Below are 27,734 nucleotides of genomic sequence, written 5' to 3'. Positions count from 1 at the left end.
CATACAGTATAGCATGCTGTATAATAGATATAATCCAATCAGATATACTACCTTATGCTGTATAATCACTGACCTAAAGCTGTTATTGTCTTTGCATGCTTCAACCTGTTGTATGAAAACATTAATTTACAAACGTTAGGGTTGGTTAGTTAAATATATTTGGTAATACAATTTTATCATCGTACAGAACATCCATCATATGTCCTGATTTAAAAAATTATCAAATAAAATACATCATAATTACTCAAGTTTCATAACCACTGCAGGTCTTCTTCAGAATGAGTGTTTTATGTGCAAAATACTGTATTATTGCTTACCTAATCTGCAGTTGGTAAAACAGATGATTGCAAGTGTCATGTTTGGTGCTGTACAATAGAATTCACATATACTCATCAAATATACTGTAGCTCCAATACAGTATATGGGTTTTAAGTATATCAGGTATTTACTGTATATGCACAGTGTTCTTAACTAAACCTGTATCATCTCTCACAGTTGATTACAAGTGTTGTAACTGCTGTTGCACATACTCAATTCACTGTAGTGCATGTACTGCTCTTAGGTTTTTTGGTCTTTTCTTTACTGGATATTGTTTTTGCATGATATTGACATCCTTCATTAAAATATAATGATAATGAGTTGGCAACATTGTGGCATTATTGAAGTTATTACAATTAATGGAAATGTTATCCAATACAACCTCACTTTTTCCCTTACTGAGGAGCTACTCAAACTTAAATCAGCACATGTCTTGAAGATTGCCTCTGCTTTTGAATGGAGATCTGATACAGCTGTGGATGGATACACCAAAATTCCTTTCTTATAACCAATGTTGTGAAACAAAAGATGATATTATCAGTTATATACATTTCGTCTTTGTTGCATATAAGGGCCTACAATCATTAACTTCGCTTTTTTTTTTTCAACGTAATCCTTAGCCCTATACATACACCCAACATTAAATTGCCCAACAAGTATAGTATATAGCATCTTGGACTAAATACAGACAAACCAAATTATTTTTTTTTTTTTTTTTTTTTTTTTTTTTTTTTTTGCCAGTGAAGAGGAACGTGTGAAGTTAGATGGGTTAAAAACAAGGTCCAGCATAATTATAACCTACCTTTTTTCCATTTCACTTATGAAAATATCCTATATCCTCACACTGCCTCTTTCAGTTTATATTGTGGTATAACGACTCTTTCCATAAAAAAGTCAAATACATGAAAAATAAACAAAATTGACCTGTCATGCCGATTACGCTCACTTGCAGACCAGTTTCCTCTCTTCACGTTAAGTTCACATAACTTCCTTCTTGTTAGATCACAAGTAGACGAGAAAGGTGCACAGGAGGTCCATGAGTGTTACTGCACCCACATGCGGCAAAACCAACCAGCAATAAGGGCAAAAAAGTACCGGCAGAAGAACGCAGCACCACCACCTGTTCAGCGGCTCCAGTCTGGTTTGTCAATACCACAACATTACAATTCGGCGATTATCTCGATATTTACGTGTAATTTGAAGTACGAGTAAAATTTATATGTAGAAATGAATATTAAGATGAAAATCTTCAGTAGCTCAAATTAACACATCATAGTATAATTAAGGCGACATTTTATCAACCAATCTTGTATCACAGTAAGTGATGAGATTTATTTCTAGACCAATCTACTGTACAGTCAGCCGGTACCCGCGCTGTGAGGCTTTTGCACAAAAATGTTGCCATGTCGGGCGACCAATCAGCAGGCAGCTGAAAATATTGGCTGTCTAGGCCCTCTTTCTCTAGGGTCTCTATATAGGAGAGGTGTGAGGTAAAGGAGATGGATGAGCGGGAGAAGAGAGAGGCATAGACGATGGAGGAGTTGGGGGCGGAAAACATGTTGGGGCAATGATTACTAGCGGTGATTAATGAAGGGGAAGCTGGGTTGAAGTGTGTAGTGGAGAGATATTAACCTAAGCTTGATGCATGCCCTTTAGATCCCTCCCACACCCATATTTTTTTTTGCCTCCGAGGGAGTTCTTGGTTCAGGAGGAAAATACGAGTGTTATTTACAAAGGGATATGCTGAATCCCACTAAACTGCCTGAGGAGGTACAGTAATATGGATGAGAAAGAACAGCAAAATATGAAATTATCACAGCCCTGGCATACCACTTGGTACTGTGGCTTTACTATGGCATTTCAGTGTTCTCTTTCATTTTTGCGCCTCTTTTGCTTAAATCAAACTAGCATATTTTAGAATAAATGTCACTACATGATTTTAATGCTTGGAGAAAAATAATACTTAGAGCATTCTGTCGATAACACGATAAAGATATGAATTATATCAAAATATCATCCATCCATCATCCAATCCTACCTTGCCCCATGAGAAGCGTAGGAGCCCGGGGCTAGGCATGTTGGTCCTGACATTACAGATGAAAGTGACCAGCCTCACTCATCCCTGAGGCATTACGGAAGCAATAACCCCAACCATCCCTTGGATATAAATTGCATAAAACTGTCCCACCAATAGTTTGGCTCAGACCTCCTGCCACACTACTAACACTGGCAATTAGGACTGATAAGTTTACTGTGTGTGTGTGTGTGTGTGTGTGTGTGTGTGGTGCAATAGCGTCTATAAACTAATATCGCATAATGCCATTCATCTCTGAGCAAAATTACCACGCGCTTATGAGAAGACTAATAAAGTGTGGGATTAATGGATGTTTAATAGCAGCACTTGAGGCAGTAATCCCACACAGACCCTGCCGCATCCTTATTCCCTCACACATCCACATCCACAAATCACACAAACGCCACACAGCCCCGGCAACACCCCAAGTCCCTAACACACCCACAACCATCCAACACTATCTATCTGTCTATTGCCAGACGCCTCAATCCCGTTTGGGGTGGCCGCAAACAAATCGCCTCCACGTCGCCCTGTCCCCCGCCATTTCACTGCCCTGCTTCCAACTCACACCCCCCTCTCTCATACACCTCTCCACCCCAACTCTTACTCATAACGCTTCCTATCACATCCAAATCCACACCACAACGCTCCTTTATATCCTCATTCGTCAGCCTGTCTCTCCATGTGACTCCACAGGCTCCTCTTAAATAACTCATTTCCACTGCTCTCACTCTTAACTTGTGTCCTTCCAACAACGTCCAAGCTTCACTTCCATACGTTAGAGTTGGTATCACAATATTGTCATGTAGTAACTTTTTCACTTCCATGCTCACTTCCCTGTTTCTTACCACTGCTTTCAAAGAACCAACCTTTCTTCCCTCCTGTACCCTTTCAAGCACTTCACCCTCCAAACCTCCATCCTTACTCATCACACTACCCAAGTACTTAACCGTACTCACATTTTCCAATTCCTCACCATCCAACCTCGCTGTACATTCACTGACTTCACCTCTCTCAAAGACCATCACTTTACTCTTCCATACATTCACCTTTAGATTCCGTTTCTTACACACTCTCCCAAACTCATCCACCAAGCCTTGCAGTTCCCCTTCGTCTTCACTCAACAACACAGTATCATCTGCAAACAACAGTACAGGGAGTTTCCAAACACTATCCTCTCTCACCAGGGCCACTCCAACATCCACTACCCTACCTTGTACCTCTTTTATTACCCCATCCATGTACAGATTGAACAACCATGGAGACATGACACATCCCTGTTTCAACCCAACCTTCAAAGAGAAAAATTCACTTAGTTCACCATCCACACGCACTGCAGCCTTAGCACCATCATACATACCGTTCACAGCATTCAACAACTTCCCATCTACTCCATATATTCTTAATACTTCCCACAATCCTTGTCTATCCACCCTGTCATATGCTTTCTCCAAATTCATGATAGCCGCATACAACTTCTTTCCCTTCTCTAGAAACTTTTCCACTAAAGATCTAAGAATGAATATCTGATCTACACAACCTCTTCCCTTCCTAAAGCCTTCCTGTTCTTCTCCAACTAAAATCTCTGTTCTTTCTCTAACTCTGTCAATAAGTATCCTACCATACACTTTTCCTATTATACTAAGAAGGCAAATGCCCCTATGATTACCATACACTTCTTTTTCCCCTTTTCCTTTGTACAAGGGAATAATTATACCTGACTTCCAATCCTCCGGGACTCTACCTTCCTCCCAGGCCAATCTGCACATCTTCCACATCCATTCTACTACTATCTCTCCCCCATGCTTCAGCATTTCACCACACACTCCATCAATTCCTGGGGCTTTCCCAAATTTAACTTTCTTCATTGCTTCCACAACTTCTATCCTACTGATTTCTTCCTGTCTTCTCACCTCTCTCCTTCTCCCACCCATTCCCCAGTCACTTATACTCACATTACTTCCATCCTCTATGTTCAACAATTCCTTAAAGTGTTCTCTCCATCTGCTCACTTTTTCTCCCTTTTCCACTAGTAATCTATCATTTTTATTTTTCACTCCCCTGCTAACCTCACTTCCACCCTGTCTTACTCTCTTCACCTCTTTCCAGAACATTTTCTTACAGTCCCTCCACTTTACACTCAAATTCCTTCCAAATTCCTCATCCACTCTCTTCTTACTCTCTCTTACTAATCTTTTCACCTCTCTCTTTCTTTCTACATATAACTCTCTCTTCCGCCTCTCAACTTCTTCCACGCCCCTATTTCTCATCCATTCATTGTATGCTTTCTTCTTTTGTGCCACAGCCTGTCTCACCTCTTCAGTCCACCACACTGTTCCTTGCACCCCCCTCCGTCTTCTCTTCCCCCCAAACACCACATTACATGCTGCACATATTTCTTCTGTAAATATCCTGCACACACCTTCAACGTCCCCCATCCGCTCCAATTCATATTAGCCCAATCGTTCCTCCACTTCTCTCTTATACTCTGCCTTTTTCTCATCCTCTTGTAACCTTTCCACTCTCCTTGCAACTACTCTTTCCTCTCGTCTTTCTCTTCTTCTATTTCTCCATCTTACTTGGATCCTAATTCTGGCCACCACCAAGAAGTGGTCAGAAAGTCCACTCCCCCAACCTCTATAAGCTCTTGCATCCATTACACATTTTTGCATCCTTTCATCCACAAACACATAATCAATCATTGCCCTCCTTTCATTCAGTTCACCACCCACCCTTCTCATCACTCGCCATGTATACCTGTGGATCATTTTGTGTTTGAAGAGGGTACTGGCTATCACCAACCCCCTCCCAGCACAAATGTCCACTAACACACTGCCATTCTCATCTGTCTCAGCAGGCACACCCCATTCACCAACTATTCCATCCACTTTCACATTCCCTACTTTACCATTCATATCACCGATCAAAAATACTCTCACATTCCTTCCTAACTTTTCCATGCACACTTCCACATTAGTCCAGAACTCTTCTCTCACTCTGCTAGCACGATCTTGCATTGGCGCATACACACACACAATCGCCCACATTTGTATTCCACCTTTCAACCTTACCCACACAATCCTTGACTCAAGTGATCCATACTGTCTTATGCTCTTCTTCCATTATTACTCACAACTATACATACTCCTTCCTTTACCCTCTGATTCTCACCTACTCCTGCACATATACCCCATCCATACTCCCATTCTCTCACACTTTCTCCTCTCCATTTTGTTTCAGTTATTCCACATACATCCATTTTCACACCCTCAAGCACCTGGACAATCTATCTCTCTTTCATCTCATCATTCGCTCCTCTTACATTCCATGTTGCCATTACCAAGTCCTTTGTCCGGTCCTGGATCGTCATCGTTTGGTCAGTCCTTGTCCGAGGCTTCTTGTTTGTCTTTTTAGTTAGTTGTTTTCCGGGGAGGGGCACTAACCCTCCGCCAACCCTTTTAGTCGCCTTTTACGACAAGCAGGGATACTGGGGGAGTATTCTAGAAAAAAAAACCTACCCCCAGGGGTAGGGGGGTTTTTCAAGAATACCACACTGCTCCTGGCACACCCGCATGCTCTCACACCGCCACACCTTACGCAAACTATGCACAGCCCTTGGAATACTGTTATACCCTCACACACCCACACCCAGTCCCACTCCCACATCCATCGCTTGACCTGTCCCCGTCAGCACTCATTTTTCCATATATTTTGCCATTCACTTAAGCAAACGACTCGTACAGTCTGGCCAAGGAAGTCAGGCAAATTGCGAGGTCATGCCCCCGTCATGTTGTTTCCAGTATTTCCCTGTATTTATTCCCTCATTCTCATCTATCATTGCATCCACATAAAAGCCACAGGATTTTTATTATGTAAAATTACCCTCCAGCAATAGCATGGACGAAAATGCTGAAATATTCGTGCGTTGCAATGCAATTGTGTCGCTTATTCCCCAGGAAAATATAATATTCATCCCGGCAACGTAAGAAAAAGGCCACCATATTCTTATTTAGGTGTAAAAACGAATCGTCCGGATTGAAATGACGGACACCCCATGTCCACAGGCAGAGCCCACAAAATGCAGGCATAGAGCATAAAGAATACACATAATAGAGAGAAATGGAGAGAAGTTGTGAAACTATGAAGCTATGATTATATAATACACACAGGTAAGGAGAACACGTATATCGCACAGAATAATGAAAGACCAAATAACACTGACTGAAATATATGATTAGGAAATCTTCTGTAAAAGCGTGATTGGTCAAAATATAGTTATGTTACTAATAAGAAATGTAATGATTTCCTGCTTTCATTAAGGATATATAGGTGCACTGATCAACCCTTTAATACTTCGCTTATTTTGTGGACCATAACTTTTTGCTAATATCTGATGTGCTGTTTATCATGCTAATGTTTATTGTTGCTTGAATATGAGTAAGTGGATATTATGGTCCATAAATACTTACTGATTTACTTACCTGTGTGTGTGTGTGTGTGTGTGTGTGTGTGTGTGTGTGTGTGTGTGTGTGTGTGTGTGTGTGTGTTCCAAAAGTTGGCATCGTTTCGTAGTGACATTCTCATACTGGCTCCCTTCAGCCTCTGTCTCTTCGCCTCACTGTTGCATCGTTATCGCTTGCTGTCTCTACTTCATTGGTCACTGCTCTTCTACGCTGTCTGCTTTCGTTCCTCTTCCATGATGGCAGTTGCGTAGCGTCCGTCTGATAACAGACTCTCACCCCTTCTCTGTTCAGGTTTCTAATGCAAGCGTTTACCGATACACACAATTTTTCATTTATGCAACAGATCAGGTTTGGAACCCTTCCTGCGTCTGTATTTCCTTCTGCTTATGACCTTCAGTGTCTGCAACGCAATGTTTCCGAGCTTCTTAAAATGAACAGAGCTTGTTTTTGCTTTTTCTTAGGGGAACAAGCTTGAACTCGTCTAGCCTTTGGTTCATTCTTCAACTCATAAGAAAAAACTTTGAGTGATAGTTCTGTGGCCGCACTACATCTTCTAGAACTGAAGCGAAAGACACGATTATCATATTTCAAGTGTGTTCTATCACCAGTGGGAGCGGACTTGAACCAGCATCCTTGTGGCTTTGTGTTGATTTTGAAGAGTGATGGCTCCAACGCCCTTTCCTGCGATACATAACATCCTGGGCGGCAGGTGGGCTGGGACCTTCATTTCCTATAATATGTGACAAGTAATTGTTCAAAGAATGGGTTTAAAGACTGCCAGTTCCACGTGAACACTGACAGGACTGTTACGCTGATTAGTGATAATGATGATGACGAAGAATACGATGATGAGTATGATGATGATGATTATACTAATAGTAATAATAATAATAATGATAATAATAATAATAATAATAATAATAATAATAATAATGATAATAACAATAATTATAATAATAATAATAATAATAATAATAATAATAATGATAATAATAATGATAATAATAACAACAACAACAACAACAACAACAATAATAATAATAATAATAATATCAATAACTAGAACTCTGAAACTGTCCTGCGGACAGTCGCTAGTCTCCGTCTACTGTTTCTTACAATGACCTTGGCCCCGTTGGGGAGATTTGGAATTTTTATCTATCAGCAATGACCCATACCAGGACACATAACCTGGGCCATTCAGATTCCTAACACAGATCGTCTTGAAATCTCCAGTAGACACAACCAATTTATCTCATTCACAGAATAATACTGATATGACTCTTTCTTACATGCCCTTCCACTGCACGTAAAGGATTTGGATTTTTTTTTCCTATCAGCAGTGGCCCATGCCAGGACACATTACCTGGGCCCTCAGATTCATAGTGCAGTCTCTGGTTCTCCTGCAATCGTAGCGAGACTCCGAGGTAGGAATAATAATAATACCAGCAAAAACAAGAGTCTCTGCCTATGTAACAGGTCAAAACTCTGAGGAATCGGTCTGCCAAGTTTCGTCTACTGTCCTGCAGACAGTCACTAGCCTCCACCTACTGTTCCTTACAATGACCTTGACCCCACTGGGAAGATATGGATTTTTTTCTATATTCACTGGCCCATACCAGGACACATAACCTGGACCATTCAGATTCCTCGCAGTCTCCACTTCTACTGGAATCGTTGTGAGACTATGAGGCCGGAATAATAACTAGATCTCTGTAACTCTCCTATAGACAGTCACTAGTCTCCATCTACTGTTTTTTACCATGACCTCGACCCCATTGGGGAGATTTGGAATCTTTATGATAAAACGAAATAAACTCTTAGGAATCGTCCGTCAAGTTTCATTTTCAGATTACTTGCTCAGGTCCTGTTGATATCTTCATTAGACATGCCCACCTTATCTCGTTCACTCTTAATACTGATATGACTCTTTTCGTCACTGCACATAAAGGATTTGGATTTTTTTTCTATAACCAATGGCCCATGCCAGGACACATAACCTGGGCCCTTCAGATTCCTTCTGCAGCCTCTGGTTCTCCTGGAACTGTCGTGAGACTCTGTGGCCGGAATAATAATAATACCAGCAAAAACAATAGTCTCCACCAATGTAATATGTAGAGACTAATAATAACAGAAATAATCTACTTCTCCCGCATTTTCTTCCTTCCTTCTCTCCTGGCTATCATCCATCATCACACAGTGCCTCCCTCCACCCGTTATTATTTCATACACCTGGTAGCGTGCTTCATTTTCCTTCCTCCCTTGGCACATCTTTTCTCCGTCGTTCTGTTCGCCTCTACCTCCTTATTTTCAAACATTCTCCTTCAGAAGTTTCCCCCTACAATATTTATTTTCCTCTTTCTCTTCTCGATCCTTAAATTTATCTTCAGTTTATACTACTATCTCTTTATCTCGCCCTCTTCTTCTTTTCTATGCATTTCGTATTCCCTTTCCTCCTGCCTGTTATTTGTCTTCATATCCTGACCCTCCTCATTTCTCTTTGATTTCCCTCCTCTTTCTTTCTCTCTTCGTTTTCTTTCTCATGCTTCCCAACCCTACCCTGACAGTACAAATATTAAAACTTTCCTCAGCCAAAGCCCATCTCTTTTCTTCCTTCCTTCCTCTCTCCTATTCATCCATTTGTCTTACCCCTCCACCATCTCAACCTTCTAATGTTCCTTGTTCTTTCTCGTAATGACTCTCCTGCCCATGTTTCTGTCATTGTCTGTCTCCTCTTTCTTTTCCACGACTTCCCCATCAAATATAGATCGCCTAATTCTACTTACAGTCTCCCAACCTCTGTGGGGAACACATAAAAGGTTCTTCCCCCAGACTCTCTCCCCTGTAACTAATCTCTTCGTGAGTACAATATTAAATTAACCAGAGTCTTTTAGGTTCTATGAATCTTCCTCACTGCTTCTCCGTCCACCTGTGTGTGTGTGTGTGTGTGTGTGTGTGTGTGTGTGTGTCTATCCCCGCCTTTCGGTCTATATGTGTAGCCTACATATCATTTTTTTCCCCTTCTGTCCATATTATTGTTTTTTTTTTTTACTTGTCTTTCTCCTTGTCTGCGTTTTTCTGCTCCAATAACACTTGTGTATATATGTCCCTTTATTATGTGCTACACTGTGTCTTTGTTATATCTCTCTGTCAGTGTGTATGTTCTCTATGTTATTCTTGGGGACTTTCGCATCTCTCTCTCTCTCTCTCTCTCTCTCTCTCTCTCTCTCTCTCTCCCTTAAATTGCACCTATCAAAAATCTCCATAGAAATAAGTAGAAGGGGGCCAAACCTGTCACCAGAGCCCTGAAAGAACAACGGTTCCTGCTTCATTTGTTTTCCTCCCGGCACATCCTCTCACCCCATCTCCTGGCAGTCTTTCCGTCTGGGTAGGTCATCCCATTTATTTTCTTGCGTTCCATAAAACCCTCGTGTGTGGGGCTAAAGTATGTCCGAATTAGAGTTTCTCTTTGAGTTTTTATTCAATCTGTTTAACTGCCTAAACAGTTCACTTATCCTGTCCATCTATCTATTAATTGCCAGACGCCTTAATCCGGTACGGGGTGGCCACAAACAAATCGCCTCCATGTCGTCCTGTCTCCCTCCATTTCAATGCCCTGCTCCCAGCTCACACACCCCTTCTCTCATATACCTCTCCACTCCATCCCTCCATCTCATCCTTGGCCTCCCCCTCCCTCCACCCCCTTCCACCTCACTCACATACACTCTCCTCGTCAGTGTTTCACTCTCCATCCTCTCCACATGGCCAAACCATCTCAGTGTGTTTCTCTTAACGCTTCCTATCACAACCACATCCACACCACAACCCCCCCCCCCACTTACTCATTTGTTAGTCTTTCTCTCCATGTGACTCCACCCACTCCTGTCAAAATAACTCATTTCCACTGCTCTCACTCATTTCATTTATTCACTCACTGTATTTACTTATTACCGTATTTATTCATTCACTGTAATATGAGGAAGAAACATGTCTTTTGGTTACAACATATTTTCCATTTCCAATTCTGTTTTAGATATTTTAACATCGGAGTTCATCATCAGATATCTTCCCCCTAAAGAATTCCAGTATAATCGCTTCTTGTTTACCAAAATAAAGCAAATAATATACTTCTTTAGTGAAGGAGCTAAACTGTGATTTGGTCTCATCCAGTTCGTTTTACAGCCTTCCGGTATCTGAGCCCCGTGTGTGTGTGTGTGTGTGTGTTCACCGGGTAGGTCAGGATCAATTGATGGTCGTGATCGTCAGCTTTTACCCTCCCGGAAGGGAGCTGAGAGCTCATATAGTCCGATCTAAGGGCAAGGCTGTGACCTGCACACACGCACACACCCGTCCCCTTGCTCTAGGGGGACAGTAACCACCCACTTCGTCAGTGAAACTTTTCACATCCTGAGCGAGGCGCGAACTCCCGTCTACCAGATGGCACGCGAGAACGTTAACATTGAGCCAGCGAGCGGTGTGTGTGTGTGTGTGTGTGTGTGTGTGTGTGTGTGTGTGTGTGCTTTCATGTTTGTCGTCTATAGATACACGTAAACTTTAATTTACTGTACCAGACTACTCATATACTATACTTCTCTGAGAGGCCTCTTTTTTTTTTTTTTTTTTTTTACTACTTTCCATCAAATAGACATGGGAAGGAAGTGAAGAACGATACCAGTGTTTTCCAATAGCGTATCTACACTATAAAAGGATCTGTGACTATCTCTGTGCGTGTGTATATAGAAACTCACAAGATATTATGGGCAGGTGGCTGGGCTGAGCAAGGTGAGTGGGATAGATGTGGTGTTGTTTGGACAAAGTAGGTGGGGTTGGTGGTTGGGTGGTGGGGTGGAGTCGGAGAAAGGGCAGAGTGGGTGGGTAGTGGAAAAATAGGTCCATGGGGTGAATAGACTCATGGCAGGAAGAGGATCATGTTGGTCCCTTGAGGATATGAGCCCAGATAGAAACACAAGTCCAGTGAGTAAAAATAGATCCATGAGGGAAAGAGGTCCATAAGAAAAAAGAGGTCTATATATGGATTCGCTATTGCCCCCTGGGGAAAACATTGATTCTCGGGGGAAATAGATCCACGGGGACGATAAGTCCAATTGAGATATTAGATCCATGGTGAAAATAGGTCCAAGGAGAATAAGATAAGACTATGTATGGGAAATATATCAATGGGTAAAACAGATTCACTGTTGAAAACAGGTACATGAGAGATATTATGTCCACAGAGAAAACAGGTTCATGGAGAAAGTAGATCCATCAGGGAAAATACTTCCATGTGATAAATAGGCCCCTGAGGAGGTACAGGTCCACAGGAAAATATGTCCTTGGGGCATATAGGCCTCTGTGGACTAGAGACGCTATAGAATGAGAGACTGGACAACCGCCATGTTGGTGTAGCAAATGTATGTTTGCTGGGCATCACTCAAATACATGTAACGATCAGTGACCACTGCTATATAACAGACCAAATAACTGCTTTTCATATTTTGTGGCGCCTTTTTGAACATATGTTGTTTGCACAAATAGTTCTTTCTTAATAAGTAAAGCTGTAAAAAAATGAGCTATTCCTCTATGTATCAGCTAGGCTAATTCGAAGCATACGAAGATCAGGGAGGAGTTGCCATACGACGCTAGATCGATTAACACCAGCAGTGTTTACTTATGTTGCCAGCGGTTTTTAAGTTCGGTAGAGTTTTGGTTGAAATAAAACACTGTTGTTCTTGATATCCATAAGTATGGTAAAGTGGTTTCCATCAGGATATTATCTAGCCGTACCTCCCTATGTGGATGTGGGCCAAATACATGTAAAATGAATAAAACTTGCCTAGCAAAGCCGACGACACTCACTTGCAGACCAGCTTGCTCTCTTCACCTTAATATCCCATAATTTCCTTTTTGTTGGATCACAAGGAAGTCGGAAAAGTCACACAGAAGGTCCATGGGTGTTACTGCACCTAAATGCACCAGAATCAAACCATTAATCAGGGCAAAAATGCACTAGTAGCAGAACACAGCATCGCCCCCCCCACACACACAACTTCCAGCTACCATCAGTTTCGTTTGTCGCCATTATAATGCGGCGATTATCTCGGTGTTTAAGTGTACTTTGAAGTAAAATCCATATATATATATATATATATATATATATATATATATATATATATATATATATATATATATATATATATATAAAGATATATCCGTCTCGCATAGAGATGAAGATTAAAATAAAAATCATCAGTAGCTCAAATTAACAAATTATACTACAATTAAAGCAACATATTATTCATTAACTAATCATGTATCATAGCAGGTGACGTGACGAGATGTATTTTTAGACGAATCTACAGTCAGCCAACACCCAGGCTGTGGGGCAATTGCACAAAAATGTCTCCATGTCGGCAGACAAATAAGCATGCAGCTGGAAATATTGGCTGTCCAGTCTCTTTTTCTATAGGGTCTCAAATGCAGACAATAGGTCCAAGAAGGGATATATGTCCATGGGGGAAATTTTGTCACTGCGGGAAAAGGTTTCTGGGGGATAATAGGTGGCTGTGGGCTGACACGTAGAAGTTGTAGCCGGAGACGGGTTTATGTTCTAATAATTCTTTAAGGAGAAGTAACTGAGCTGAGTTTGTGTCATCGATTGATTTATGCAGCACTAGCAGGGGTACCTGGCACTGCCTGCATAAAACCCCATGATTGCGCATACCAGCACTGCCTAGGACCCTGGATGGCCAGGCCCCATGTAGAAGACTCCCTTGGGTCCCAACTACCCAAATAACCTATTTCCTCTTTTAGCCCATTTCCTCAGGGATATACTCTCCACGGACCTACGCCTACCATGGACCTATTTTCCCATGACCAGTCCACCCATTCAACCCTGCCTATTCCTCCAATCCGTCCAGCCATCCGACCCTTTGTAACTATGTAGAAGTAATAAGATCTACGGTAACTGGCTACCATGTTTCCACATGCTTATTTCTAAATAGTTCTAATCTTGCCCAACAGAGGCGTCCCTTCAGCCACTATAAAGTACACATGTAAATTTATCGTAAAAAGTTGCACCTGTTAGAGCTGTTTTTAGAGTTATATATCCATCCCAGTCGATTTCCATAGAAGACAGACAGACAGACAAACATTCCTTTCTATCAAGTATACGGATAATCGCCAATCCACTGAATAATCTTTTGCACTGTCGTTGTGCTATGTCTCTTACTCGGTTATCATCAGTGCTAACCAGTCTACAGCTACTCCATTACTCTAGGTACGGTATAGTATTCTCTCTCTCTCTCTCTCTCTCTCCTTTTTAGTACTCCGTCTGGCAGTAAAACTAAACAACATGTTGCTGTAATATTTTTCAACCCCATACCCATTTTTCCCCATCTATCTTGTGAAACAACCCAGAATATTTTTCCTGACTTCTTCATACCCCAGATTTTCTCTCTTGTATCCATCCACGTGTCACACCCTATTAATTCCCCCCACCCCTCCTCTCTCTCTCTCTCTCTCTCTCTCTCTCTCTCTCTCTCTCTCTCTTGTGCGTGTGGGGGGGGGGGGTAACGTGTGTAGCGCCAGCAGTGGCGGGACAGTGTCGTCGCCTGGCACTTTACATTCAGGTGGCGTGTTGTGAGGCAAACTGGGACAACTTTGAACAATGGCCAATCTTCATGTTATGTCCCTTTCCCTCTGTGTCATGAAGCGCCAGTCGTCTTTTGTCTGTGTGGCTTTCTGCATTCATGAGGGGAAGAAACAAAAGGTGAAGCTTTGCAAATCCTGTCCCGTACTGTAAACGGAGTTCGCTTGTAGTATATACATGACAGAGAGAGAGGGAGGGAGAGAGAGAGAGAGAGAGAGAGAGAATCACTTTTAGCTGCCAAGGATGCTACTCAACGATTTCCAAATATGGTGACAAAAACCATTCTTTAAAGAGTGGATCAGACACAGACTTCATTACATCTACACAGCCACTTGCCACTCATTTTCCTTCACCATACTCCCTCACCGTAAGTACCCTGTGGTCATGTGGGAGGACGTTAAATGCTGTGAAAAAGAATAAAAATGATGGTGCAGCGGCTGGAGAGGAGTAGGTAAAATAAAAGTAGGTCAGATAGAAGACTAGGGTTTGACAGGCCTCGGAAGGGAAGGGAAGGCAGGACAGGACCAGGCAGGGGGAACAGGGTAATGCAAGGCAAACTGGAAGAGGGCAGGGTTGGGAAGGTAAAGTGAGGCTGAGCGGCTCCCAGCAACTCACATTTTACTGCCAAGGAGCACCAAGGGATCCACCTGTTTAATCTTCATGAATATGTTCCTCCACTACCCCTGAGCACCAGACCTGGCGTCGCTACATCACTGCATAGTTATGCCTCTTAGTTTCCCAAAGCTTTTGCTTATTACCTCTTTCGTACTATATTTTTGCTTATTCTTCTGGGTTCGTGCTACTTCTTCATGCACATCCCGCAAGCTTTTCTTCTTCTTCATCTTCAAGTTTCTAATAACTTTTATGCCTTTGTCTCAGTGCTCCTCCTCCCTCCAACTTTTGAAAAAATTTTCGTGTCACATTTCCGTACTACTCTCTGTTCTTTGTCCCTACCTATTTCTATTTTTTTTCTTATGTCTCACCTACCAGCACCTTATTTTATCCTCTGCCTCTTAATTACTCCTTTATTGCCTTTCTCATTGCCTTCACAGGTTCCTTTATTCCATCACTTCAGTATGCTGTGCGACATACTTCCTTTAAGCTCAAAATACCAGTCCACCAATGACTTTGTTACACAGCGCACAACACAGACAAAACTAGGCTATACTACACGTCCCATCTTACAGCACACTCACCACACCACACCTGCCATTACTGTGCCATCTCTAATACCAGCCCATCTTTCACTCCATCACTCATTAAAGTTATAACTCTATGCTATAACTCTATGCCAATGAACTTATACCTTGCTATACACCAGGTCCTAATTCAGCATCAAGTCTAACAATAGTTCACCTGTTATTTTACGACCAAGGTACCAGTCCAACTCTCGCACTGTTATGGCAAGACAAGTTAATCAATGCTCAACTTCCTCAAGTTATTTTCCAGTTGCTCTCACCATTCTTTCCATGCCAGTATATCCTTAGTTACTTCATTTGAGTGCCGTATTTATATTTTTGATTCCCGCTGTCTGAATCATTTTCCCAAGAGTTCACTTCTAGCTATCGTTTACTGAAAAGGACTTATATTTACTTGAAAGGGTAGGTTGATATATCGTCTTAGTTAATTCAGATCAGACCTGCCACTCAGCCCCATTTATCACGTATCACCATTACCCATTACTCCATTACCGTAGCCATTACCACAACAGTAACCTAACCTTTTGCTCCACTAGTATCACCATTACGTCATTAAGACTATGGAATATTCTTAGCTCCTTCTGCTCTCTCTCTCTCTCTCTCTCTCTCTCTCTCTCTCTCCCCCTCCTCACAGGCTTTTTCAGGCTACTATCCTTTCCCTCTACCTCTGATCTCCCTCTTTCTTCCACTACGTCACAGCCTCACCACAGTTCCTGGGGATGGTGTAATGTGTGTATGGTGGGCGTTGGACCTTCATTATTACTTTCTCTTTTCTCTTTCCACTCCGTTTTTCTCTCTGTGTCTCCTTGATCATCTCTTCTTTTACCAATCCTCTTTTTTCCTTTCTTCATTAACCTTTTTTCTTTTCTTTCCATTTTCGTTTCCCTCCCTCTCCTCTCTCCGAATTACCTTTTCTTTATCATTTTTCTTTGTCGCTTTCCATTCCTATTTTCTTTTTGCAGCTTCTTCATCATCTCATCTCTTCAGCTTCCTTGTTTACTTTCTCTAAAACCCTTCTCCATTCTTCCTTCTTCATCTCCTTTCCCTTGTATCTTCCTTTTCCTCTCTCCCCATAATTTTTTCTCTATCATTCATCTCTTCCTCTCCTTTCTCCCTAAGTCCTCTCTTCTGTATATTACACTCTCCCTTGCTATACTCTTCTCTCATCCATCTAACTCACTGCATTTTCCAGTCTGAGTCGAACTGTCAGTATAGGTCACATCCATCACAGCATTTTCACCCCACCACTTCCTCTCTCTCTCTCTCTCTCTGCATGTGGATCCCTAAGTATATTGTACATGTTTTCTCGTGTCTCCTTTCTCCTTATGTACCTCACCTCACTGCTTCCTTTTCCATCCTATCTTATTTATGCTCCTCCTTTTTTCCCTCTCTCTCACTATCTTTTCTCTATCTCCCTATACGTATCTCCTCCTTCGTTTCCCTCTTCCTCTTTCCTAACTTAATCTTATTTCTCTCTACGTCCATTCCTATGTCTTATGCACTCACTCATCTTGTAATTTTCTTTTCCTTTATCCACTTTTCAGGCCCTGTCAGCCTGTGGAGAACTTACTGGTTATGTGCAGATGGTTTTATGTCTGCTGATAAATTTACACACACACACACACACACACACACACACACACACACACACACACACACACACACACACACACACACACACACACACACACACACACACACACACACACACACACACACTTACTTAAAGCTGTCCTTTTGCTACAAAAAATGACGCCTGCTGTGTAGACAAGGTTGGTGTGTGTTCATCACTGTCTTTGGTGCCAACGTGTGTGACTGTGCAGGCCAATCCTTGATCCACAAACTTTGCCACACAGTCGGCATGTCAAGTCTGGGTTTGCTGGGAGAACTTTGTTTTGGTTGTGCCTCCGTTGTCAACGCTCTTCTCCGGCCGGGTTCCGAGCTTCTTCGAGAGGAATGGTTCCTTCACTCCAGGGGGCTTGCCATTGTTTTCTGTCAGAGGAATTGGTTTCAAGGGTCTTTTGGTGTGATGTATTTCTTCAGAGGTGTCCTTATATGATCTGTATGGCTCTTCTTCTGTCTCCCTATGTTGCGTGTGCTGCAGGGAGTTGGCCATACAGAACCTGGCGGGGAAGGTGGTGTCCGACCCATCTCAGCTCCTGTTTAGCCAGCATGGTATCTATGCTGGTTGACTTTGCCCGCTGGTGAATTCACGAGTGAGGGACTTTAACTTCCTACATGAGTCCTAGGATAAGAACTAAGCACTGAATGTGAAGCGACTCAAGCTGTTTGGTGTGACGCTGGTAGGTACTCAAGGATTCAGCACCGAATACGAGGGTGGAGAGACATACAGCTGTACCTATACCGATACCTTCCTCTCGACTCTCACGCTGGTGTTTTCAAAGACTCTGAATCTGAGACGTCCAAAGGAGGCTGAGGCGTGGCTGATTCGTGCGAGGACTTCTTCATCAATGTTATGTTTATCTGTGAAAACACTTCCAAGGTAGGTAAAATTCTCTACCTGTCCTAAGTTTTATGTTCGAGACGATGGTGAGACTGTTGTGGCGCTTCTGGGGTATGTGCAAGGACAGCAGTCATCAGAGTATTGTAGCTCTAGGAAACGAACCATTTCAGTCTTTGATTGCTTTTGAAGACGTCTGAGACTAAATATTTACCATCTAGATCAGAACTGTATGTTTATTCCTTCATCAGGGTTCATTTGTTGGCGACTTAAAAGAGTGATGCAGTGAGACAGATGTTGAAAATGACAGGAGACAGGACACAGTCATGATTTACTCCCACATCCACGTTGCAGGGTTCGGATTTTCTCCCACCTTTGGATACACGAGTTTACATATTGTCATGCAGGCTCTTTAGGATGGTAAGAAATTTATTTGGAACTCCTAATTTTGAATGAGCACTACATAAAAGTTCTCTGTTGACGCTGCCAAATGCTTTTGCAAGATCGACACCACACACACACACACACACACACACACACACACACACACACACACACACACACACACACACACACACACACACACACACACACACACACACACACACACAGATGACTAAAAAAATACCATTCTACTGTTCATCGCTTTTCTTTTTCCTTTTTCAGCACGACGCTCAATCTTCGTGTGTCATGCGATAATGGAGTTTTAAGAGGTAGAAAAGAAAGAGGAGTGTATAATAAAGAAGTAGCTAACCACAGTGTGTCAGTCACAAAAATTGCACGGTCATTATTGCAACTGTTAATGGTAATGTCTCAACAATTATGAAAAAATAACTCTCCACCATCATATAGTTGATACCTTAGTATATAATCGTATAAGTTAAATATCAGGGAATAACGCATGTCAAAAAAAAAAAAAAATGATGTTAAGAATGCTTTTAAAGCTTGTTCCAGTGTTTATCACTTATTATCCTTTTATCCAAGGCCAACAATGTCCACAAAAATCCTGATGAGTCTCTAAGTCGTAGTATAAGAGTCAACCAAACTGAACCTAACCCCTTCTGTTGTAATTTAGACAGCTAATCTGACCCAAGCCAACCCAACCCAACCCTACCTAACCTAACTCAGCCACCTAACCAAAACAGCCTAATCACACTGCTATGTCGAAAGATTTAGTTTCCCCCGTCAGCAAATAATTAACACGCTTCACTTTATGTATTACCAAAACTTTTCTTTCTGGATAGATTGAGTTTGACTCCATGAAGCTCCACATCTTCCTCCATCACAAACTTTCCTTAGGCAAGATCTTATGTAAGCCTTTTGCAATAATTTCCAGAGCATCTCCCGCTTTTTACCATGGAAATTTCCTCTACCTCTCTCACTGCTATTAATTTTCTGTTTTTTCTCTCTCTAATTTTTGCATTATCATCTCCACTCGCCTCCATCACCAATCAGACATCAGCAATACACCAACCAGATTTCGACATTATCCACTACTAGCTAAATTCCCAAACATTTTCACTCCTGTGCACCACCTCCAGTTGAAATTACACTACTTAACAACTACACCAATTAAATTCGTCACTTGTCTTCAGTAACAAAAGCTCCTACAACACCCCACTGTCTCCCCACACCCACCTCGGCCTCAGCAAAACAGTCAACCACGGCCACTAACCGCTGCGGCCCTCCTCCCCCTCTTCGCGGTCATTAGCTGGACCATTAAACTCTGGGTCACAGTATAACTGATCCCGCGAAAGATTTTCTTCGATGAGGGTGTTGGATCAATGGATAGGCTTCAGGAGGGAAAGTTATGGCTGTTTTTATATTACTGTCCGTGAAAAAGCAGTGAAACAAGTCTGCTGCATTTTAGGGTGATACCAAAGTCTGTCGTATGTATGTGTTAGTTTGGTTATCTTTAAGGCAGAGGTGTAAAATAGCTGATGGAGTTGTGCTTTTGTGCTCTCTCCTAATCAGGTGTAAATGCTTTCAGAATTTGGGGTTTGGCAAAAAAATAAATAAAGGTAGCAGCGTTTTATTTACATATTCATTTAGCTCTTAATATTAGTGAATTTACTACTGCATATGGAGATGCTAAAGAAGGCAAACAAACCTGACCTAGAGAGTATACGTCACCTCTGTATCATTTTCATCATACTGTGTGACTGTATTAGAAGATCAGAGAGCTAGGTGTGAAATTACTGTTTCATCATGTCCTAGGGCAATAGAAAACTGCTGCATGTGGCCACAGCTACTTTCTCCCTACCCAGAGCCTGCACTGTTTCCTTTCTATTTTTGTCGCACCCACAGGGATTGCCAAATAAGCTGCTTGTCCATAACTGTGCCTCTCACTCACTCACTCACTTACGTCTTCTCTCATTGAGTTATTTTGTCTCTTTGAAGAACAGCGTCCAGATCTTGGAGAGAGAGAGAGAGAGAGAGAGAGAGAGAGAGAGAGAGAGAGTGGGGGGAGGGGGGAGGGTCAGGAAAGCGAAACGGCAGTGGAAGACCTTCACCCAGGCCAGATTTAAGGCAGGGTGGGACCCCGAGGAGGAAGAGGATGGGGGGTCCTGGTTAAACCTTTATGCACGATCATAGTTTTTAACTTAGGAACACGAAATTTTGATTGACGATACCTCACTCTTTCACCCTTCACCATGCCTGCTTAACGTTCATCATATTCCCCACTGCACTTTGTCACTTCCTCACTACGCTCTCATTCACCTCCTCATCACAGCACATTCCATCTTCTCATCACAGTTTCCAGTGTTCATACCTGCTTCATTTCCTAGCACAAGCTCATTTTTCACATCACCATCTCATTCATTGTTCATGTCATGTACTTTATTGCACGTCACATTTATCATTCATATACTGCACTTTATTTTCCTCTCTTCACCACATTTGTTCGACGCTCACCACATAATCTCACCACTCACAGTACCCTCACGCAGCTTACCATCCCCTGTCATCACTTAACCGCACCTCTCCATCCTTCCTTACTCTCCCAGATTCTTCTCCAACCTTTCAGTCCTCATCACAACATTCATGCCTCACCTCCTTCATCCACCTCACCACTGGTCATCACACATGCACTTGGTGTTTGGATCACACACACACACACACACACACACACACACACACACACACACACACACACACACACACACACACACACACACACACACACACACACACACACACACATCACTCAACACCCATCACTGTATCCCTTTCACCACAACGACATCCATTATCTGTACATTAAAAATCAAAAGATATAAGTTACATCTATCGCAATTATTTCTGTACCTAGTCATCACAGTGAGTTTCATGTCCCTTACAAGCAGTCATATCAATATTTGTCTAATTAATGTGATGTATTAATACCACCAGACTGCTGATAATAGCGGTAACTTGTCATGATGAGTGGTTGTGTATGATTAATAGCGCCACCCTCCCAGCCTCCCTTCACAGAGCCAATCCTTCACCCAGCAATATCTAGTCCCGTAATTGTTTACATAATTCGTTCATTTCCTTTCTCTGTGCGTTTGTCCTTTAAGCAGAACATATTTGTTTATTATTCTAAACAAAGGCTGAAATCTGGACACGATAACGACTATGTGTGCGCCAAGGAAGGTTAATATATTTTTGAAAATGCTCTTTGCTCACTTACACGTCCATTACTCATCTTGTGCACTGCTGGAAGACATAAATGTCTTGTAAACAATACCTACGAAAAAATGTCATAATGGATAAACAAGTAATTTAAGTATGTGAAAGGTATTAGTGCGGTGAATTGTTAGTAACCAATGTCAGTGACTAGCTATTGACCTTCCATGTTGTTACCAGGCAGTACTTCCTATATCACGGCTGATGGTGCTGTGTGACTCATCAGGGGCCACAATAGCTCAGTGGTTGTGCTCGCACTTCACGACCGTAGGGTTGACAGTTCGAGCATTCACTAGGGTAGCGAAATTATAGCAAGAGATATAGTGGTGTCTCCAAGGATCTCTCCTTGCCCTGCAGAGCTATATGGTCCACTGGTCCTAGGTCGGGGGATTCATCCCCAGTCACGCATCACGAAGCACTGCCTACGTTACATATCACTGACATACCCACTGTTTTATATATATATATATATATATATATATATATATATATATATATGTATGTATATATATATATATATATATATATATGTGTATATATATGTATGTATATATATATGTGTGTGTGTGTGTGTGTGTGTGTGTGTGTGTGTGTGTGTGTGTGTGTCTGTGTGTGTGTGTATGTATATATAAAAAGCTTTGTATGTCGGTCATTGCTTTTGTTTGTTTATTTCACATGAACGTAATGGATATCGACCTAACTCTTGTGTGTGTGTGTGTGTGTGTGTGTGTGTGTGTGTGTGTGTGTGTGTGTGTGTGTGTGTATGTGGTGTGTGTGTGTGTGTGTGTGTGTGTGTGTGTGTGTCCTATTCTGGCACAGGCTTCACAGCCCGTTCCCATGGCCCAGTAAACCTCCTAGAAAAGTTGCGTTTTTGTAAGGCTTTCAGACCTGTCTGGACCGGTTTATAGTAGTCCCGTGGCTGTTCTGGTGACAGTTTTATACAGATTAGACTGGTTGGGATTGGTCTATGTGGTCCTTCCCCAGAGCCAATCCTGGGTTGCTGGTTCTGCGCACAGTGATGGCGGTAGCAATGGGCAACGAGGGCAATCAGGAGCGTCTCGTGCCCGGAGTATAGACAGTCGATATGACAAAGATGGCAGACAGATGTAAATACTAAGTATTATTCAACAAATAGAACTTCGCACAAACGACAGCCAACAATACCATGGAACGGTGATATAAATGTAGTCGCTGCATGACATGAGTACTTCTTTAAACCTGAGTTGAAAAGTTAATCAGTTATGGCTGAATTATTGAGAAAATGTCTGGAAAGAAATGCAAAGTTTGTCTCTATGGATTATTATAAGGTAATAATGGCACTTACTACTATTTCCCAGTAATAATTCCTTAAGGACAAGTATTGCATCCTTTGTTTCCGGTTACCAGAGTTCTCTTTTAACTGGAAAGGTGACCTGCACATTTATTTCACTTCATGGTGGAATAAGAACTGGTTATGATTCTTATGGTGACACACTGGCGAGCTGTCATATTTTCTTTTATGTGACGTAGAGACAGCTACTGTGTACGCTAAAAACGACGATATTTAGAGATCAATTGATTTATCATCATCCCAGTCTTTCTGTTTACATAACTCAGCTGATTCTGTCAAGGCTCCGCTCACTCGATCTTCCAGCCAATGGGAACAGTATTGGTCTAACATCCAGTGATTCCATTCTCGTGATCATCAGGAAGGTCTAGAAAACTTCAGACTGGTTTTGACTGGTCTAAAAATGCCTCTGGAAAACGCTGCTACACTATACACCTCCACATGTCACCACCTCGACGTTAACACCCACCGTCCAAATTGAATACATGCTAGGGCTGTCTCATACAGAACTGGTGTAATGGTATTAACTAGGGTATTTTTACATGTCGGTGGGTCTTCAAGTGGAAAATGCAGCTCAGAGTACAAAGGAAAGCAGTCAACTGCAGGACATTTTGTTCTGAAAGAAGTTTTGATGTAAGGCTGGGAATGAATGTGGTAAGTGCTCTCTGAAAACAAAGATTAGAAAGCAAAGGGTTCATACCACTCACCCATCCCCTCAGCTGTGACCAGACGGAAGAGACAGTTAGGTCGCGTTAAGAAAATACGATGGATATTTCATAGCAAATATACCTGCATCTACTGTACCCTAAAAGAAAACTCAGAATCACTAACAATACTGGGGCAGGTTAATCCTTCCTGATCAGCATTCGACCATCTCCTGTAGCATGTTTAGACCAATACCCCAGCATCACCAACTTATACAACAAGACATTATCCAGAAAACTTTCTGATTAATCCTTCATTCAGCCATGGAAATATAACTTAACACATCAGCAGCTTAAAATATGGAAAGTTATTTTCCTGTACATCTATCCGTTTCCTCTGAATAATCTCCACCTGTTGCACTCTCGCAATCTGCACCGTGGTATATCTCAATCTCTCAACTTTAATACCATCGTTCATATATACCTCCAAGGTTTCGTCGAATTTACCTAGAAATTCATGCACCATACCGTCAGACTTTTCACACACACACACACACACACACACGGCTCCCCCATATCTACGTCTTCCCAGGTAACTACAAAATTTACCCACGGTGTTCTTTCGCCCCATCTCAACTCAGTTGTATTTCTCCCACCCGCGCTGACGTCTCGTTTGACATAAGGAGGTCGGGGAGTTATTGTATACTTGGATTATGCTGTCCCTTTGTTTGTAATATGTGTTTGTGGTCACTATCTTGTTCTTGTCCTTTTAAGGTTCTGGATGTATCTGGTGCAACTTACTACGAGAGAGAGAGAGAGAGAGAGAGAGAGAGAGAGAGAGAGAGAGAGAGAGAGAGAGAGAGAGTCGTGCTTCCAAAATTAATCAGCCTTGAACATGACATCACGCACCAAACTAATCAAGTTCCCTGTCTTTGGTTTCTGTCCTCGTCCCTTTGTTATGGATTTGTCATGCCCATTTCTTCGTAGTTTACCCTTTCTTGAATAACCACTTTGCCGCCCAGTCTCAGATGAAAAAGTCCGTCTGTATTTTCCTTCGATCGTTACATATATCTTACCTTGAACTCACAACTTTTATTTTCGGTTATCAGTTTATTGGTCTGTATTCTCTCTCTCTCTCTCTCTCTCTCTCTCTCTCTCTCTCTCTCTCTCTCTCTCTCTCCTCATCACGCACACATTATCATCACCCAGCCACATTCAATACCCTTTCGCCACACTCCTGAATTATTCATCCCACTAGTCCCGACTTTACCGCTTTTACCACATCAAACAGACACTCCTTTCCCATCACTCATCTTTCACCCTAATTCCATTATTTCCCACTCACATCACCACGAAACATACAATTATAGATCAGCCATCACCACTTTGCTACCATCATCGCGGAACCTTCAGCACATCAGCATACTATCTCACATTAATCATAAGTCTAGTAATTATCATACTCAAGATCACTATATTACTGCTAAATCAAATCCACGCGTCCCATTTTTCCTACATGTAATTAATCATGAAATGTCACTATTCAACATATTAATTATTTTAGGGTGATGATAACTCTGATTTCAGGTCCACTAATTATTACGAACCGTGGGGAATATATAAATCAATTACTACCTACTCTGTTCACCCCTCTCTCACTCCCCATATCCCTGTCACAATCCTGCCTCTCTCCACATTCCCCTGCCTCGCTCCTCACACCCCTGCCATATTTCCTACACCCTGCAAGACTCCCCGGTCACCTGCCTCATTACCCACACTCGTTTCTAATTTAACACACCTCTGCCTCACTCTCTTATCCCCTACTTCACTGTTTTTTACCTTCTTGTCAACCTTCATACTTTTACACCCTTCTTCAGCCTTGTCTCACATAACTCACCTCTGCCACGCATTCTTCGTTCACACTTCTTTCTCTTCATGTGATTATTTACTGTCTCACTTGGAACCCTGTCCTGCTTCACACTGATGCCTCCCACAACCAACTGTCACCACACACTTTCCACCTGCCTAAGCCCGCGGGGATGTGCAGTGCATTATCTCATACGATTATTCCTCTATGGTTGGGAGTCCTTTCCCTTACTTTTTTTTTTCTGTCTTTCATACCTAGACGGTTTAAATCGCTCTAATTCCGCTGCCGAATAATATAGCAATGTGTGTGTGTGTGTGTGTGTGTGTGTGTGTGTGTGTGTGTGTGTGTGTGTGTGTGTGTGTGTGTGTGTGTGTGTGTTTTATGCACTTGACCAGATACAGGCTATAAAGTCACTAGATCCAATAATTCAGCCACTAATCACTTCACACGTCACTTGGCAATAATGCTTACCATCTCAGTTGTGAAAAGTTTAGGAAATATCACTCAAATCTGATGTTAGCTATGGTACTGGTTTGGATGTATGTATGACGTGTTATGGAGAGGCTATGAACATGAACAACCTAAATTCCTAACCACAAGCTCTTCCCTGCAGCAACCAGTGTCAGACTAGGATCACACAGTCACCAGTTCACCGATCCATCCATTCCACTACCACCTCTGACCACCACCTCGGTCTCTTAACAGGTATAGTGTCTCGATTATGATGTTATCCTGCTAGTCTTCTCCGCTCAGTGTAATTGGGACCTTGGGATTCCGTTTAGTCAAGCGAGTACCAATAATATATGGTAGCAGGGGGTGTCAGAGTGTTCTTTGGTGGCACCTACCATCCACTCACTTGATGTAGCGCTACTTCTAGGTGACTCTACACTAAATGACTAGTCTTGTGTTTTCCTACCCTTCAGGAAATTAATTTGAGACACTGGATGATAACCATACACCCAACAAATCAATGCTTGATAATCTAATGGATTACGACGTTCAAAATACATCCTGCTCAAATGATTCAAGTTCTAGGGATGGTACTCAGGCCTGAAATATATGGGCTGTAAATATATGGACAGTAAGTGAAGAGGTATATGAGAGAGGGAGGAGTGAGCTGGGAGCAGGGCAGTGAAATGGAGGGGCCAGGGCGACATGGAGGCGATTTGTTTGTGGCCACTCCTTAGGGGGTTAAGGGGTTTGGCAATGGATAGGGCAGAAGATATATGAGTGAAATAATAATAATATCAGTTTTAAATAATTATTTCCTTTTGTTTCAGTTGTTACATTCATCATACTGCATGTTATGACTACTGAGCAAAACAAGTGGATTTTCTATTATTTCCCCGACTTAAATTACTTTTTCGTTTTACGTATGGTTTGCAGCATTTAGTTTGTGTTTCTGTGAACAGTTGTGTGAAGAAACAGGTGGACATATGAACGAGTACGTAGATAAAAGGGAGTAGAACTGAACGTGAATAGTGAGAAGAGTTCACTAAGGATGGTTTGGAACATATGCTGCCCACTGTGAGATTGGTTCTAAAAGAGACTGAATATACGGCATGAATGACGGAAGAATGAGAAGAGGAGGACTGAGAACGATATAGACGTAAAGTTGATGGAACTATGTGGGTAACACTGAGAACGAAAATATGAGAGAAGGTGGCTTGTAGTTGAAGTAATAGCTGTGGCGTAAGCTCAGAAACGTATACGTGGTGGCTGACGTGATGAACCCAAGCAATGTCAGGGGTTCTAGGCAGTCGTTCGTCTTATAGGGGTTGGAGCACTGCTTAGCTTTACATTGGTCTATCTGTCTATAGCCAGATGCCATAATCCCGTAAGGGGTGGTCATTTGTGTTTGATATAGTTTTTTTACGGGTAGGGGCACAAACCCTCCACTATCCCACTTGTTGGCACGTAGAGAACACGTATGGGTTGGTTATATGGTTGATTTTTAACTCCCCACTAACCCACTTGTTGACACGTAGGGAACACGTATGGGTTGGTTATATAGTTGATTTTTTTTAATTTATAGGATGTTTTATGCTGTCTGAAAAGAATGTCGCT

Source organism: Coenobita brevimanus, chromosome 6 (assembly GCF_032717465.1).
Source record: "Coenobita brevimanus isolate Jiangsu-jjx chromosome 6, ASM3271746v2, whole genome shotgun sequence".
NCBI lineage: Eukaryota > Metazoa > Arthropoda > Malacostraca > Decapoda > Coenobitidae > Coenobita > Coenobita brevimanus.
Note: the sequence above shows the minus strand (reverse complement) of the source record.